At 35.5% G+C, this 11,723-nt stretch overlaps 1 pseudogene; it reads left to right on the top strand.

Annotated features, from left to right (window-relative positions):
- The first annotated feature begins 2,367 nt into the window (after nt 1-2,367).
- Nucleotides 2,368-11,723, top strand: part of LOC121257102 — a 16,411-nt pseudogene continuing 7,055 nt past the window's right edge.

Genomic DNA, 11,723 nt, shown 5'->3' with positions numbered 1-11,723 from the left:
AATATTTATCACTATTATATATAAATAAATAAAATAAAATCACTATAATATTTATCACTATTATGTATAAATAAAAAATAAAATCACTATAATATTTATCACTATTATGTATAAATAAAAAATAAAATCACTATATTATTTATCACTATTATATATAAATAAAAAATAAAATTACTATAATATTTATCACTATTATATATAAATAAAAAATAAAATCACTATAATATTTATCACTATTAAATATAAATAAAAAATAAAATCACTATAATATATAAATAAAAAATAAAATCACTATAATATTTATCACTGTTATATATAAATAAAAAATAAAATCAATAATATTTATCACTATTATATATAAATAAATAAATAAATCACTATGATATTTATCACTATTAAATATAAATAAAAAATAAAATCACTATAACATTTATCACTATTGTATATAAATAAAAAAATAAAATCACTATAATATTTATTCACTATTAAATATAAATAAAAAATAAAATCACAATAATATATAAATAAAAAATAAAATCACTATAATATTTATCACTATTATATATAAATAAAAAATAAAATCACTATAATATATAAATAAATAAAAAATCACTATAATATTTATCACTATTATGTATAAATAAAAAAACAAAATCACTATAATATTTATCACTATTATATATAAATAAAAAATAAAATTACTATAATATTTATCACTATTAAATATAAATAAAAAATAAAATCACTATAATATATAAATAAAAAATAAAATCACTATAATATTTATCACTATTATATATAAATAAATAAAATAAAATCACTATAATATTTATCACTATTATATATAAATAAATAAAATAAAATCACTATAATATTTATCACTATTATGTATAAATAAAAAATAAAATCACTATATTATTTATCACTATTATATATAAATAAAAAATAAAATTACTATAATATTTATAACTATTAAATATAAATAAAAAATAAAATCACTATAATATTTATCACTATTATATATAAATAAAAAATAAAATCACTATAATATATAAATAAAAACTAAAATCATTATAATATTTATCACTATTATATATAAATTAAAAATAAAATCATTATAATGTTTATCATTATTATATATAAAAATAAAATAAAATCACTACAATATTTATTAATATTATAAAATCTCTAAAATAAAATCTCTATAATATTTATGGGACCCACATCTTTTTCAACTTTCTATCGAAAAATCAACAACTCAACATACTTCACACATCCAAACAACTCAAAATACTATCAATAGGACCCACAAACTCCCTCCAATCTCTACTCATAACTATTTACAAATATTCTCAATATTTCTCAAGTATTCTCATTACTCAAACATACCCTAAGAAAAATTCTATTCTCACCATTCAAATTTATGGTTCGTGTTATCGTTTGAATTTTTTTTTATTATTATTTCGTGATTAACAAAGTATTTTTTTTAATAAAATTGAAATTTTTTATTTTATTTTTTAAATATTTAAAATTAATAAAAAATACATGTAAGAAAAAGGAAAAAAAAAAACACTTAATTAAAACTAACGGTGACTAGCGGTGGGCGTAGACCCACGTACGTACCCTAACATTAATTGCTACGAATCTTATTAATGTTTGTGTCGGTCGGTAGGTAGGTAGGTAGTTGGAAAGATTGATTTTGTTTTAACATAGTTGGAAAGATTGATTGATATAAAATGAAACGCTATTATTGAGGGAGTACTGCAGTTAATTAGTGGTTATCACAAACATTTCTTTAATTCCATAGCAAGCAGTTAGCCATTTACCCCTCGACAAAACAGCCGTACGTAATACTTTATTCACAATCTAATCCCATTTAAAGAAACACACGTCTTCAAACTTTATTATTCGTTTATTATTCGTTTTATATTTAATTTTTTTAATTTTTAATTTTTTCCTAATGATTGAAGATGTTAAAAAATTACTTAAAAAAATGATAAAAAAATAAAAAAACTTCAAAAATACTGTAATTAGTAAAGAGTAATTATATATCTATAACATTTTGTACAACAAATTGTACAACAATATGTTAAATGATGAGTATTTTTGTAAAATTATATTACTTTTATAAAATATTTTACAAAAATATCATTCATTTAATACATTATTGTAGAATGTGTGGTATAAAATATTGTGGATAAATCATTTTCCATTACTAAATAGGCAGTACTAGGAGAGTAATAACCTATCACTGCCCCAATATTAATAGTACTGAAGACCCAGCAGGAGAAGACACTTTTTTGAAAGCATTGTGAAACAAAATTAAACAAAATCATCCCCAAAGCTAGAAGACTAGTAGGGAAGTGCAGAAGCAAGATGATGATGGATGATTATGTCAAGACATCAAGAAGCAGTCATCATGATGAGGAGCCACTAAGTCCAGCAGCACGGTTCTTTCATGTGCCACGCTTTAACGTTTATATCATTATTGCCATCGTGGGGTGCAAGACAAGAATCAATCCTGACGTTGTTAAGGATGGTTTGGAGCAAACTTTGGTCAAGCATCCTAGATTCTCCAGCAAGATGGTAAGAAATGTATCGTACCTATAATTTCTTCTCTGCTTCTTAATTTGCTGTACGCATGAGGTTTCTGACATGATCTGCAGCTTGGTCGAAAATCATGGCTTACTTGATCAATGCCATAAAGTAAACCATGAGGCGAGCGAAGTGGCATTTTGATCAGTTGCTGGCCACTAGCTTGCACAATTCAATATTCTTAACGTATTTAATATGTGTTTGTTTCTATTTCATGAAACAAATTAATTAAAGGTCGTTGATGGCAACAAGTACTGCAAAAATAAAAAATGGACTCAGACGAAAGTAAATCTGGAGGATCATATTATTGTTCCCGAATTGGATCCCAACATAGATTTTCCAGACAGATTTGTTGAAGACTACTTGTCAAATGTCACAAGAACTCCCTTAGACCTCTCCAAACCATTATGGGAACTCCACATTCTCAACATCAAAACCTCAGATGCAGAGGCTGTTGCGGTCTTTAGGATTCACCACTCGATGGGCGATGGTGCATCACTCATATCCCTTCTCCTAGCCTGTACACGAAAAACCTCTGATCCAGAAGCATTGCCTAGTATTCCAGTGAAAAAACGAGCAGGTTCAACGTTTAATATGTGGGATGGGTTTTGGTTGTTCTTTTTAGCAATTTGGCTGTTTTTAAGGTTGATTTGGAACACTATGGTGGATGTCTTGCTGTTTATGGCGACCATTCTATTTCTGAATGACACGAAAACTCCGATCAAAGGTGCACCCGGGGTTGAGCTGAACGTCAAAAAGTTCGTGCATCGGACAGTCAGTTTGGATGACATAAAGCTCGTGAAAAATGTAATGAACACGGTATGTACGTACGTACGTTGGTTCACAACATGAACCCATTTTACGCATGTTGGTCTTTATTAATCAGTTGATTTATTTACTTCTATAACATTTCTTTTTCATTCAAGCTTGCAAACTAATGGTCCCATGAAGTTGGACACAATTTCATATATGCCATTAATTATACTTTGATTTGGATGCATTCCGATTTCCAACTTCTTTGAATGATGTGGGACACGGCCGAAGACTTTTTAATAATGTTGTCAAGAGCAATGATACAATGACAACCAAACTATATTAATTACTTTACTAGTATATAATAAAAATATTTTTTAAATAAAATAAACACATTTAAATAAAATAACATGAAGTCAGAAAATTTTAAAATCTATTAATAAGTTGTACACAAGTTGTTAAGTAGTAGTATATACCTTTATTAGTTAGGGCAGTTGTACATTCACAGAGTCTTAATCCATAAAATCTCTCACCCGTCCGAAAAATTTAACAACCAAAGTTAGCCATAAATGGACCAACAATTACACGATAGCGAGATATCCGAAAACACTAACCACAACGGAGTGAGATAGAGCAACAGGAGGGTTCAACGAAGCAAGGCGGCACGGCTGGACAAGGTGTGGCGGCCTCTACTAGTCACAGTTGCTAGCTTCGTACGAAGAGAGAGAGAGAGAGAGAGGCTTGCTTGTGGCATGTGGAGGTCAGGAAGAGCGGCAAGGAGATGCGACAATGGAACAGGGACAGAGACAGAGACAGAGACAAAGAGAGGAGTGAGAGAGAGAGAGAGAGAAGGACGAAGTGACTTACCAATAGTGGTGGGGCACAAACTTGGGATTGCACCAATTTATGATTACTAAAACTTTAAGTTAGTTATATAATATAAACATATGTAAAAAAGTTTGAATATATTTGCAATAAATCCCAAAGTAAACACTACCTGATCTCTCTCCAAAACCACATTGGGATGGCTATTTTAAGCTATTTTATCATAAGAATATTGTTTCAAGCCAAATGATGCTTAATTGTCAATTGATAGGCATTTGTTTATGCACTTTCTTTATACGATCCTACCTAACAAATAAAGCATTTGCTTTTTTTCGTAATTTTGATGTGGATGAATTTTACAGACTATAAACGATGTTGTTGTTGGAATAACTCAAGCTGGCCTATCAAGATATCTGAACCGGAGATATAGTAAGTTTCCAATTACAATTCCATAGACGATCATTTTGTGATATATTAATGTATTGTTTAACCTCATTCATGCTGAACATGGCATTTTTAAGTGAAAAGTCCCCATTTGCACTTGATCTGCTCAAGCAATTATGCATGGGTACTCTATAATATCATGTTTAGTTGTTGCAAAAATTCCCGAGCGAAGTACTTCTTATCTTCTAGGAAAATAAAAGTAGCTTCCTGATAATGATATTTATCACACGTCTTCTAATTATTTGGTATCAATTAAATGCTTGATTGATAAGTTGTCAATCGATCGTTGATTCCTTATTAGAAAATAATAAGATCACATGAATGATACTCACAATGATGATTAATAGTATTTTTCGTTATGCATATCATGTATAAGCTACCGACACCAGCATTAATGCTTATCCCTAATGCATATAATATAGTTCACTCATCATGTATAGGTGGTGAGGAGCAAAAAGATGGACGAGTGAAGCAAAGCAATAGCAATATCCCCAAAGGTATCCGCCTTAGGACAGTCATTCTTGTCAATCTCAGAAAGTCTATAATTATTGATATAGTAATAAATATACGTACGTACGTACAGGTGCTCCGATTGGCCCGGGTTTGGGGCAGACAACCCATAAGGTTATGGTAATACCATAGTAAGCCTCCGAGGGCAAAATTCCATGCTATTAACTTTCCCACTTTGCCCTCAATTGGTTTTCTACTTGGGAAGGTCAAACTGGTAAAAATATGGGGTTCTCTGATTGGCACGGGTTTGAGCGAACGGACAACAAGCTCATGGTAGTACCATAGAAAGCCCACGAGCGAAAAACTTCAGCCTCTTAACTTTGCCATTTTGCCATCAATTAGTCTTCTACAAAGGATTGGGAAAGTGGTAAAAATAACAGGTGCTCCGATTGGCCCGGGTTTGGGGTAGACAACCCATAAGGTTATGGTAATACCATAGTAAGCCTCCGAGGGCAAAACTCCATGCTATTAACTTTCTCACTTTGCCCTCAATTGGTTTTCAACTAAGGAAGGGCAAATTGGTAAAAATAAGGGGTGCTCCGATTATCCCGGTTTTGGGGCAGTCAAACCATAAGGTTATGGTAATACCAAAGAAAGCCCGCGAGGGAAAAAGGCCAACCTCTTAACTTTGCCACTTTGCCCTCAATTAGTTTTCTACTTGGGAAGGTCATACTGGTAAAAATATGGGGTTCTTTGATTGGCACCGGGTTTGAGCGAACATACAACAAGCTCATGGCAGTACCATAGGAAGCCTCCGTGGGAAAAACGCCAACCTCTTAACTTTGTCACTTTGACCCTATTGGTTTTCTACTAAGGAATAGGCAAAGTGGTAAAAATAAGGAGTGCGCCGAATGGACCGGCTTTGCGACAGACAAACCATAAGGTTATGGTAATACCATAGCAAGCTAGGGATAGAAAAACTCCAACATCTTAACTTTGCCACTTTGCCCTCAATTGGTTTTCTACTTGGGAAGGTCAAACTGGTAAAAATATGTGGTTCTCTGATTGGCACCGAGGTTGAGCGAAAATGCAACAAGCTCATGGTAGTACCATAGGTAGCCTCCGTGGGAAAAACGACAACCTCTTAACTTTGCCACTTTGCCCCTATTGGTTTTCTACTAAGGAATGGGCAAAGTGTTAAAAAAAAAGAGTGCGCCGAATGGCCCGGCTTTGGGAAAGACAAACCATAAGGTTATGGTAATACCATAGGAAGCCCGCGAGCGAAAAACTCCAACCTCTTAACTTTGCCACTTTGCCCTCAATTGGTTTTCTACTTGGGAAGGTCAAACTGGTAAAAATATGTGGTTCTCTGATTGGCACCGGGGTTGAGCGAAAATGCAACAAGCTCATGGTAGTACCATAGGTAGCCTCCGTGGGAAAAACGCCAACCTCTTAACTTTGCCACTTTGCCCCCTATTGGTTTTCTACTAAGGTACGTACGTACGTTGGTTCACAACAGGAACCCATTGTATGCATGTTGGTCTTAATTAATTAGTTGATTTATTTACTTCAATATTAATATTTCTTTATGGACTTAAACATTTCTCCTTTTCATTCAAGCTAATTTCATATATGCCATTAATTAAATTTATTTTTAATTAATTTGCATGATAGTTGATTAAATTTATTTTCTTTAAAATTAATCAACTCCACCGATAATCAACCCACCCTCCTTGAATTTCAGTACTTAAAATCCATTAAAAGCCCCACATGACAAAACACATTCACTACACGAACATATTTGTATACCAAATTCAAGGTCGCAAACCACTTCCTCTTATGTCCATGATATCTCAAAACCAACCTCCACTCAAACCAATGATTACACAAATTTCACAAACATGGTCTTAATGCACAAAATTTCTCAACCATCCAAAAAATTTAACAACCCAAGTTAGCCATAGATGGACCAACAATTACATGATAGAGAGATATTCGAAAACACTTACCATAGTGAAGTGAGGTAGAGCAACTGGATTTTGGGGGCAAGGCATGGTGGCGTTGCAAGGAGGGTTCAAAGAAGCAAGGCGGCATGGCTGGACAAGGTGTGGCGGCCTTCACTAAACACACTAATTGGCTTAGCACGGGCAAAGGAGAGAGAGAGAGAGAGATCAGAGGAGAGGGGGGACAGAGTGACTTACCAATGGCGGTGCGGCACAAATTTAGGATTGCACCAATTTATGATTACTAAAACTTTAAGTTAGTTATATGATATAAACATACATAAAAAAGTTTGAATATATTTGTAATAAATCCCAAAGTAAACACCATCTGATCTCTCTCCAAAACCACATTGGGATGGCTATTATAAGCGGTTTTTGTTAAGGATACAGATCATTCAGTTAAGGATAAAGCTCATGAAGTTCAAAGTCCAAGTTGTTCAGTCTTCTATTTCATCATGCTTGCTTGTATTTGATTTCTATAACAGATCGTATCTTCTTATCTATACGTTAGTTAGCTTATAATTTATCTCGTGTAATAGATATGTAAATCCACTCATACGTTTGTAACAATTTTCTATATATATGATAAAGCATACGTAGTTTCTAGTGGAAAAACCAGAACTATTTCCCATTCTTTCATGGTACCAGAGACCGTTCAAGCTCACGCTTCTTTTGTTCCTATGGCTGTTTCGAGTTCTTCATCATCTTCTTCCGATGCCTATCATCTTCTTACACAAGTTATTTCCATCAAGCTCTATGGTACTAATGATCCTAATTGGAGTGCTCAGTTGCTTTCTTTGTCTCAGAGTTATGGTTCGATGGGAATTGTTGATGGTTCTGATTCCTATCCACCTCAATTTTCCAACAATGATCAGAAGGACCAAGTGCTCTTAATCCTGCTTATGTGGTTTGGCAGTATAAGGACCCAAAGGTTCTTGGCTGGATAGTTTCCTTTTTATCTCCTTCGATGGTCTCCACCATTTATGGTCTTGAGACCTCATGGCTTGCTTGGCAAGCCCTTGGTTCACGTTTTGCTACACCTTCTACTTCTCGAATTTCTCTCAACAAAAGAAAACTCTAGTCCCTCCATCAAGGCTCTATGTCTTGTCAGAGTTTTCTAGATGAAGTCAAGTCTCTATCGAATGAATTATCGGCTATTGGGAAACCTGTTGAAGATTCATATTTAATTCTATTTGTTCTTAACGGGCTCAATTCCTCTTTTCACTCATTTGTCACAACTTACATGCTCCTTGCCAAAGAGAAATCAATGCCTTTTTCTAACTTACATGCTGAGCTGTTGAATTATGATCTCATGTAGAAATTTCAAAACCAATCTATTCAACCTGAGACTGGATCATATGCTTTTTATTCCCACAAACTTGGTTCCAAGTCAAGATCCTGCAACAACAATAGGTCTCAACCCTCAAGATCTTCCAAGCCTAGTGGGCTAGCTTCCTCTTCTTCTCAATTTTGACACTCGCTGCCTCACTTGCTCACTTGGACATCTGCAAATGTGCCATTTGACTCTCGTTCTCAATCTCCATGTCAAATCTGCTGGCGAGAGAACCATCAGGCACTTGAATGCTTCAACCGTATGAATTATGCCTATCAGAGGCACCATCTTCCTACATAATTGGTTGTCATGGTTACTGAGGACAATACAACTTATCTGAGTCAGCACCAATGGTATGCTGATAGTGGTGCTAATCTTCATGTCACTTCGGATGTTGCCAATCTTGCGACTTCTCAACCTTATGAAGGCGATGACTCTGTGGGCATAGGTAATAGAGCAGGTTTGATCATCTCACGCACTAGCAATGCATCCATAAAAACTCCTCCTTCTACTCTTGCTTTAAATGATGTTGTTTATTGTCCTAAAGCTTCTGCACATCTCCTTTCCATCAACAAATTTTGTAAAGACAATAATGTTCGTTTTGAGCTTATTGGTTCAAATTTTTCTATGAAGGACATCACGACAGGGGTCACCCTCCTGACGGGGCCAAGTGATAATGGATTGTACCCGGTCAATCTTCGTCAACTATCTCAGCCTAAGTTCCATGCTCTCACAATGACTGTCTGAGTCAAAGCTCCTACTTTCACTTGGCATTATCATCTGGGGCATTCATCTATAGCGACCCTTCAACATGTCCTCACTAGTTTTTCTCTTCCTGTTAGTGATTCATTTAATAAACAGTCTGTATGTGTCTCTTGTCAACTAGGAAAGTCTAAACAGTTACCATTCTCTGATTCTTTACGAGAATCCACTGCTCCTCTAGAATTAATTCATTCAAATGTTTGGTCTACTTCTACTCCTTCTTTGAGTGGTTATCGTTATTATGTAACCTTCATTGATGATTTTACTTGATTTTGCTTGTTGTTTCCCATTTTAAATAAATTCGATGTTTTCTATACATTTGTGAAATTCAAACTACTAGTGGAAAGACAATTTACTTATCCCATTAAACAATTTCAAAGTGACAATGGTGGTGAATATTGTTCCACTAAGTTTAAGCAGTTTCTTAGCACCAATGGGATTTTTCATCGCCTCTCGGCTTGTCTATATCTCCAGAAATGTGGATTTTGACGAAGCCTTGTTTCCTGCTCGTGTACCGTCTATTCTCACTAACTCTGGCAGCAACGTGACCTCCTTAGGTATATCTCAACTATTACTCATCTATCCCCCTTCTCATAGTTTATCTCAATCCTCTGACCCTTCTCCCATTTCTGGTCTATCTACGCCTCCATTGTCACTAACTCTGGCGCCCAAGCCCCTCTGCACCACCTGAGCCTCTCTTAGACTCTCCCCCTCCTACTACACCTTCACTTCTCAAAGCCCTTGAACCTCATCACACTGTCTCTTCTTTCCTGCTTCTCCCTATCATGTTGTCACTAGGTCCCGAACTGGACATCTTAAGCCTCGTTCTTTTCCTGACTTTCAACTATATTACTCTACACGTCACCCTCTTCAAGCTTTGCATGTAGGTGCCATCATTTCAAAGCCCCATAGCTGTGCTCAAGCAACATCTATGCCTACATGGCGTGAGGCTATGGAGAGTGAGTTTCAAGCATTGTTGAAGAATGAAACCTGGACTTCGTGTCCCCGACCATTAGGTAAGAATGTGGTTCCTAACAAATGGCTTTTTAATCCCAAACGCAGACCTGATGGGAGTCTTGAACGTCTTAAGACGAGGCTGGTTATTGTTGGATATCGTCAGCAAAGTGGGATTAACTATCATGAAACATTCAGCCCAATCATCAAACCATCTATAGTCCGCATGGTTCTTGCTCTTGTTGTTTCTTTGAAATGGGATATTTGGCAACTAGACGTTTCTAATGTTTTTCTCCATGGGATTTTGGAAAAGGAGGTTTATATGACTCAACCGAAGGGATTTGAGGATCCTACACATCCGGATTTTGTGTGTAAGCTTCATAAGTCCATCTGCAGCTTAAAGTAAGCCCCTGGGCTTGGTTCAACAGGTTGTCTTCAGCTCTTTTGTCTCTTGGCTTCCAAAGTTCACAGGTTGATCCTTGTTCACATATCACCTTGGTAATGTGCATGCTTTCTTGCTGGTGTACATGGATGATATACTTGTGACCTCCAATGATCAGCCCTTTATTACTTCTCTAATCTCCAAGCTGCAACTCAATTTTGCTATGAAGGATCTCAATCAGCTGTCTTACTTTCTGGGTATTGAAGCCATCCGTGATTCCTCAGGTTTGCATCTTTGCTAGACAAGGTATATCATTGATCTCTTGGACCGTGTCAAGCTTCTAGGCATTCGACCTTATCGTGCTCCATGTGTTTCTGGTTCCAAGCTATCCAAATTTGATGGTGAAATACTTTCGGATCCTTCTGAGTCTCACCACACTGTGGGGGCCTTACAATATGTCACTATCACTCGTCCGAATGTAGCTTACTCCGTGAATCAGTTGTGCCAACACAAGCAGACCCAGACTATTGCTCACTGGACAGCAGCCAAACGGGTGTTGCGTTATTTGAAGAACACCCTTGATTATGGCCTCTTCTACACACCTGGTTCCTTTTCGCTTAATGCCTACTGTGACTCTGACTGGGAGGGTGATCTAGACGATAGAAGATCGACGTGTGGTTATGGTGTTTATGTTGGTCTCAACCTCATTTCTTGCTCTGCAAAGAAACAACATGTGGTATCCAAATCCAATACTGAGGCCGAATACAGATGCTTAGCCTTGGTTACGGCTAAGGTTTATTGGCTGCGTATGCTATTATGTGAGCAACAAATTTCACTGGACTCCCCTCCTGTCGTTTGGTGTGATAACATTAGTACCCTTGTTCTTGCTTCTATTCCCATCTTCCATGCACGGTCTAAATACATTGAAGTGGATTACCAATTTGTACATGAAAAAGTGGCCAACCGAGATATTCATCTGGAACACATCTCCACTTCTCTTCAACCTGCTGATATTTTTACTAAAGGTCATACTACTGATCGGTTTTGTTTTCTTAGTGACAAATTCTCTATCCCTGACCATCTGGCCAGTTTACGGGGGGACCTTAAGAATAAAGATCATTTGGTTAAGGACAAAGCTCATGAAGTTCAAACTCCAAGTTGCTCAGTCTTCTAGTTCATCACGACTTGCTTGTATTTGATTTCTATAATAGATCATATCTTC

Source organism: Juglans microcarpa x Juglans regia, chromosome 3S, assembly GCF_004785595.1.
Source record: "Juglans microcarpa x Juglans regia isolate MS1-56 chromosome 3S, Jm3101_v1.0, whole genome shotgun sequence".
NCBI classification, from domain to species: domain Eukaryota; kingdom Viridiplantae; phylum Streptophyta; class Magnoliopsida; order Fagales; family Juglandaceae; genus Juglans; species Juglans microcarpa x Juglans regia.
This window is presented reverse-complemented; position numbering and strand designations above follow the sequence as displayed.